Here is a 6,142-nt window from a genome sequence, read left to right on the forward strand (position 1 = left end):
TTTGAAGTCAGGAGTTTGATACCAGCCTGGCCGACATGGTGAAACCCCATCTCTACTAAAAATACAGAAATTAGCCAGGTGTGGTGGCAGGTGCCTGTAGTCCCAGCTACTTGGGAGGCTGAGGCAGGAGAATAGCTTGAACCCAGGAGGTGGAGGTTGCAGTGATCTAAGATTGTGCCACTGCACTCCAGCCTGGGGGACAGAGTGAGACTGTCTCAAAAAAAAAAAAAAAATCAAAAAGTTAAAAAAATGATAAAAAGTCTGTAAAGTAAAAAAGGTACAGTAAGCTAAGGTTAATTTATTATCAAAGAAAAAATAGGCTACACTAAATCTATTTGTTCATCAAGTCTACAGTAGTGCACAGTAATAATGTCCTAGTCCTTCCCATTCACTCACCACTCACTCACCCAGAGCTTCCTGTCCTGCAAGCTCCATTCACGGCAAATATCTTACATAGGTGGATCATTTTTAATCTTTTATATGATCTCTTTACTGTACCTCTTCTATGTTTAGATATGTTTAGATACACAAATACTTATCATTGTGCTACAATTGCTGACAATATTTAGTACAGTAACATGCTGTACAGGTTTGTAGCCTAGGAGCAGCAGGCTCTACCATACAGCCTAGGTATGTAGCAGGCTATACCATGTAGGCTTGTGTAAGTTCACTCTATAATGTTTGAACAACGACAAAATTATGTAACAATGCACATCTTAGAACATATCCCTATCTTTAAGGGACATATGACTGTAACGGTAATAGTTTGCAAATGGCAGGAAAGAATGCAATGGATAAATGTATGCAAAATTATAGACATGCTTAGCTTTGGTAGTATGCAGTATGTAGTATAAGGTGATTTAAAAGGACTCTATTTTGAATCACCAAGTTTCTATTGAGCACCTACCAAGCAAACATCCTTCAGCCTTGTTGGGCTTGCAGTAGCAACCCGGTGGGCAGAGTTGCTGCATTATTAGAGACCCAGTTGCAGGCCGAGCCAGGAGTGAACAAAGGGCCATGGGAAACGGTACAGATGCTCCGGCATTGGTTTTGGTTCTGAGTTCTGTGAATTTTCAGGGGAGAGTCCACACTCCAGGAGAATGGCTACTTTGTGAAGCTTGTGGTATTTGTAGCAAGTATGAGTATGACTTCACAAATTCATTTTCTTTAATTCAAATTAAACCAGGCTCTGAACCCTCCTCCCCTGCCTCCATCCTGAGATGGATTTATTCTAAGGTATCATTGGTGCATTCCTCCTCACCCCCAATACCATGGCCACCATCATGACCACCCACCTACCCACACCACTGCCACCATGAGTGGGGGTTGAACGACAATCCAGCAGGCCCAGAAGGTGCCTAGAAAGGGGCCAGGCCTCTGATAATCAGTTCCTAAGTTTTCTGCCAATACCTGTATCATCCAAATACGCATAGACACTTGAGGCTTTGCATCCTCACAAAGTTCTTTGAGGAACTTAGCCAGTGCAGGGCACCCTGGTACTGGGGCAGCCTCCTGGAAGTACCATGAATCGTCAAGTCCCTCTGAGCTTTAGTCACCTCCCCGGGCTGCTGCACGGGGAGGCCTGAATGTTCAGTCCTCACCCAACGCTCGGCTGCACTCCTCTTCCTCCCCCTCGTCTCCCAGCATCACCTCTTACCAGTGAGAACAAGGCAGGATCTCAAAAGGCAAGATAAAGCATGCCAGCAGCTTCCATCCTGTGCTTAGAGGATGGATAGGCGGGAACCCTAAAGGGCCTCACTAACTTCTTGAAATCCAGGAGAGAGAGGAGCAGGCGGAAGAAAAATACAGAGAACTCAATGCAAATTAATATATCAATCAATCATCCTGCTACTGATCATGGTGTCATTTACAGGCCATGCAGAGAGCAGCAGAGCATGGTAATGAAAGTCTTGGAATCTTGGTTCTACCTCTTGCCAACCATGTGACCTTGCCCCAGTTTCCTAATAAGTAAACCAAAGATGGTAATCACAGAACACAGGCCCAGTGTTGCTGAAGGATCAGATGAGTTAATACATATACAGCACTCAGTACAATATTGAGACACAGTGACACTCGGCCAATGTTAGCTCTTATTATTATTATACTTTTTTTTTTTGAGACAGGATTTCTCTCTGTTTCCCAGGCTGGAGTGCAGTGGTATGATCATAGCTCACTGTTGCCTCAACATCCTGGGCTCAAGCAATCTTCCTCTCTCAGTTTCCCAAGTAGCTAGGACTACAGGTATGCACCACCACACCTGGCTAATTTTTTTACTTTCTATTTTGTAAAGATGGGGTCTCACTATGTTGCCCAAGCTGTGTTATTGTTACTATATCTCTATTTCACAGGAGCAAATATTGACCCCCCTCATAGCACACATTCAATACATTACTTCCACAAACAATATCTTCTCTTTTCTCAAGGATGTCAATACACCCTTCTCCACAACCAGTAAGATAGGAAGATAACGAAAGAGGGGATGAGGAAAGGAAGACTCGTACTGTACTAAGCTTGCTGACCACAGGCATAAGCTCCAAACACTGCCTGCCTGGACGGCTGGTACTCCCAGGAGAAGGGACTATTCTAGCTGTGATGACGCTCCTAACAGAATGATTTTAGGAATCTTATGGGAAAGGAGTGGGGTGTGCTCTGTGCGGGGGAGCTCACCACCATTAGAGGTGTGCATCTTGCCAGTGGAAGGAGTCCTGGACTGGCAGTCGTCTCCTGACTCTTCATCTAGCTTCATCTCTTGACTCTTTAAGTATCACTTCCTCAGATGTCCTCTCTGCCCCCAATCTAAATTAGCTCTCACCTGTCATTCTCTCTTATAATTTCTTCCTTGCTCTTATTAGCCTTTATTCTACTTTCAATGACGGACATTTTGTGTGTTTATTTGTTCAGCGTCTTCTCTCCCAGTAGATTATTTAGCTGTAGAGGGCAGAGATTAAGTGTGTTTTATTGACCAAGTATAATCGCTTAGCTTTCACTTTTTAATCTGTTAAATGAGGATGGTAATACTGCTTTTGCCCACCTCACTGAGCTGTGAAATTAAAAATGTAATACACAGGAAACTTCTTTGTAAATCATAGAACATGATGCACATTGAATTATGCTTAGCGCCATGTCTATTGGAACGTACATCACAAACTGAACACTTGTGAAATGAGCTCCTAGACAGATTAGCATTCTGTTAAATGAGATAATAGGGAAACATGCTCAGAACAGGACACACACTGTGAAAGCTCTTATTGTGTAAGGTCAAAAATAGCAGCCCTGACCTCTAAAACTACCATATCCATGGAGTCCACACACAGTCGGCTGGAAAGAGTTAAATAGGAGCTCCCACAGCCAAAGATGTCTAAACACATGTGGGAGTGAGTAACCCAGCGCCAGTGTGTTCTGGAGCTGGGGGAGGTTTTGCAGGTCACTTTTCAAGCAAGACGTTCCTTTCCTACCAAGAGGCAAGGATGGTCAACATCTATCTTCCCCTGCTCTACATCAGTGAGACTGCAGAGGGATGGAAGACGATTCCAGAAAAATGCCTGCTGCCGCCAGCATTTCACAGACAGCAAACGGGAGGAGGGTGAAACTCCTTAAATTCAAAAATTGCACAGATATGTGCATTACTATATGTGGAACCGGGAGAGCTGAAGCTGGAGAGATACAGTTGATGAATACCCCAGTGTTGCGATGCGACTCCTCTGCTTTTCATAGACAAACCAGAAACATGAAATTATCCATCCTGACAGCCGGTGTGGTGTGGGAATCACAGGCTGGTACCCACAGACCAATGGTGATAACCAGGAAGATAAAAAGAGAAAGATCAGACTGGACACTGATGGGTCTTGACTCTTTATCCAATTTCCCAGTCTGTGTCTTTTAATTGAAGCATATAGTCCATTTACATTTAAGGTTAATATTGTTAAGTGTGAAGGTTAATATTGTTATGTGTGAATTTGATCCACATTATGATGTTAGCTGGTTATTTTGCTTGTTAGTTGATGCAGTTTCTTCCTAGCATTGACGGTCTTTACAATTTGGCATGTTTTTGCAGTGGCTGGTACTGGTTGTTCCTCTCCACGTTTAGTGCTTCCTTCAGGAGCTCTTGTAGGGCAGGCCTGGTGGTGACAAAATCTCTCAGCATTTGCTTGTCTGTAAAGGATTTTATTTCTCCCTCACTTATGAAGCTTAGTTTGGCTGGATATGAAATTCTGGGTTGAAAATTCTTTTCTTTAAGAACATTGAATATTGGCCCCCACTCTCTTCTGGCTTGTAGAGTTTCTGCCGAGAGATCTGCTGTTAGTCTGATGAGCTTCCCTTTGTGGGTAACCCGACCTTTCTCTCTGGCTGCCCTTAACATATTTTCCTTCATTTCAACTTTGGCGAATCTGACAATTATGCATCTTGGAGTTGCTCTTCTCGAGGAGTATCTTTGTGGCGTTCTCTGTATTTCCTGAATTTGAATGTTGGCCTGCCTTGCTTGGTTGGGGAAGTTCTCCTGGATAATATCCTGAAGAGTGTTTTCCATCTTGGTTCCATTCTCCCCGTCACTTTCAGGTACACCAATCAGACGTAGATTTGGTCTTTTAACATAGTCTCATATTTCTTGGAGGCTTTGTTCGTTTCTTTTTATTCTTTTTTCTCTAAACTTCTCTTCTCGCTTCATTTCATTCATTTGATCTTCCATCACTGATACCCTTTCTTCCAGTTGATCGAATCGGCTATTGAAGCTTGTGCATTCATCATGTAGCTGTCGTGCCATGGTTTTCAGCTCCATCAGGTCATTTAAGGACTTCTCTACAATGAGAACACTTGGACACAGGAAGGGGAACATCACACACCGGGGCCTGTTGTGGGGTGGGGGGAGGGGGGAGGGATAGCATTAGGAGATATGCCTAATGCTAAAGGACGAGTTAATGGGTGCAGCACACCAACATGGCACATGTATACATATGTAACAAACCTGCACATTGTGCACATGTACCCTAGAACTTGAAGTATAATAATAAAAAAAAAAAAGAAAAGAAAAAGATCAGATTGGACCAAAACAGACACATTTTCTTCACTACTCCATTATCTGGTTTTGTCCTATTTCTTAGGGAGGCAGGATAAGGCGTTGGCACCCTAACTGCAGTGGGTGTTCCTTGTTGTTCGATGTGCATATACGTACAGTTTAATGACTCCTTAGTAAGCTCTGTGTGATCTGCAGGTTTTAGGGTGTCCATGGTTCTCCAAGGACACCAGATTCTCTGTGGTGGAGGACAGCCTTGTTTTTCCCAGGCCCTCAGCTCAGGCCTAAGTGCGGCTTGACGTTGTCTTTATGCAGTAGTGAGTGCCTTGAACAGTAACAAAGGTGAGCAACGGGTATAGGATAGGTAAGGCAGCAGGAAAAGGAGGGATAGGTAACTGATCAAAGGAAATAGAAATAGGCCTTGGGATGGGGGCAGGCAGGTGGGACCCCTCAGGGACCTGAGAGGGACAAAGCACCACGGCAGCTGCAAATGAAGATGGGAACACAGACCCAGGCTGAGAACATGGAGAAGCGAAGGTCCCACATGATGACACAGGAGGAGATGCGCTGGTGGTCACACCTTTCAGGGAGGTGAGTATGAAGAAGAGGAGTACAAACCTGTCAAAATTTTATTTTTAATCTTTTTTTTTTTTTTTTTTGAGAATAATTCTCACTCTTGTCCCCCAGGCTGGAGTGCAATGGTGCGATCTCGGCTCACTGCAACCTCCGCCTCCCAGGTTCAAGCGATTCTCCTGCCTCAGCCTCCCAAGCAGCTGGGATTACAGGCGTCTGCCACCACACCCGGCTAATTTTTGTGTCTTTTTTTTTTTTAGCAGAGACGGGATTTCATCATATTGGCCAGGCTTATTTTTAATCTTAATTCATTAAATGAATGATTGCTACCAGTGTAATTGTTTTATTTTAGGCCCGGAAAAATGGAGGTTAACTTCATTGTCATCTGTCATGGAACTGTGGCCACAAAAAGAGGCGTCTCTCAGGCCAGGTCCTGTAGGAGTCCGCCCCCTGCTCCATCTGTATTTTTTCTACTCACAGTCCACCTGGCATGAGAAAGGTGTTGGGATAAAGGTGAGCCCAGGGCACTGTGGGTGCCTCCGAGAGAATCTGAGCTGG

This window comes from Gorilla gorilla, chromosome 5, assembly GCF_029281585.2.
Source record: "Gorilla gorilla gorilla isolate KB3781 chromosome 5, NHGRI_mGorGor1-v2.1_pri, whole genome shotgun sequence".
NCBI classification, from domain to species: domain Eukaryota; kingdom Metazoa; phylum Chordata; class Mammalia; order Primates; family Hominidae; genus Gorilla; species Gorilla gorilla.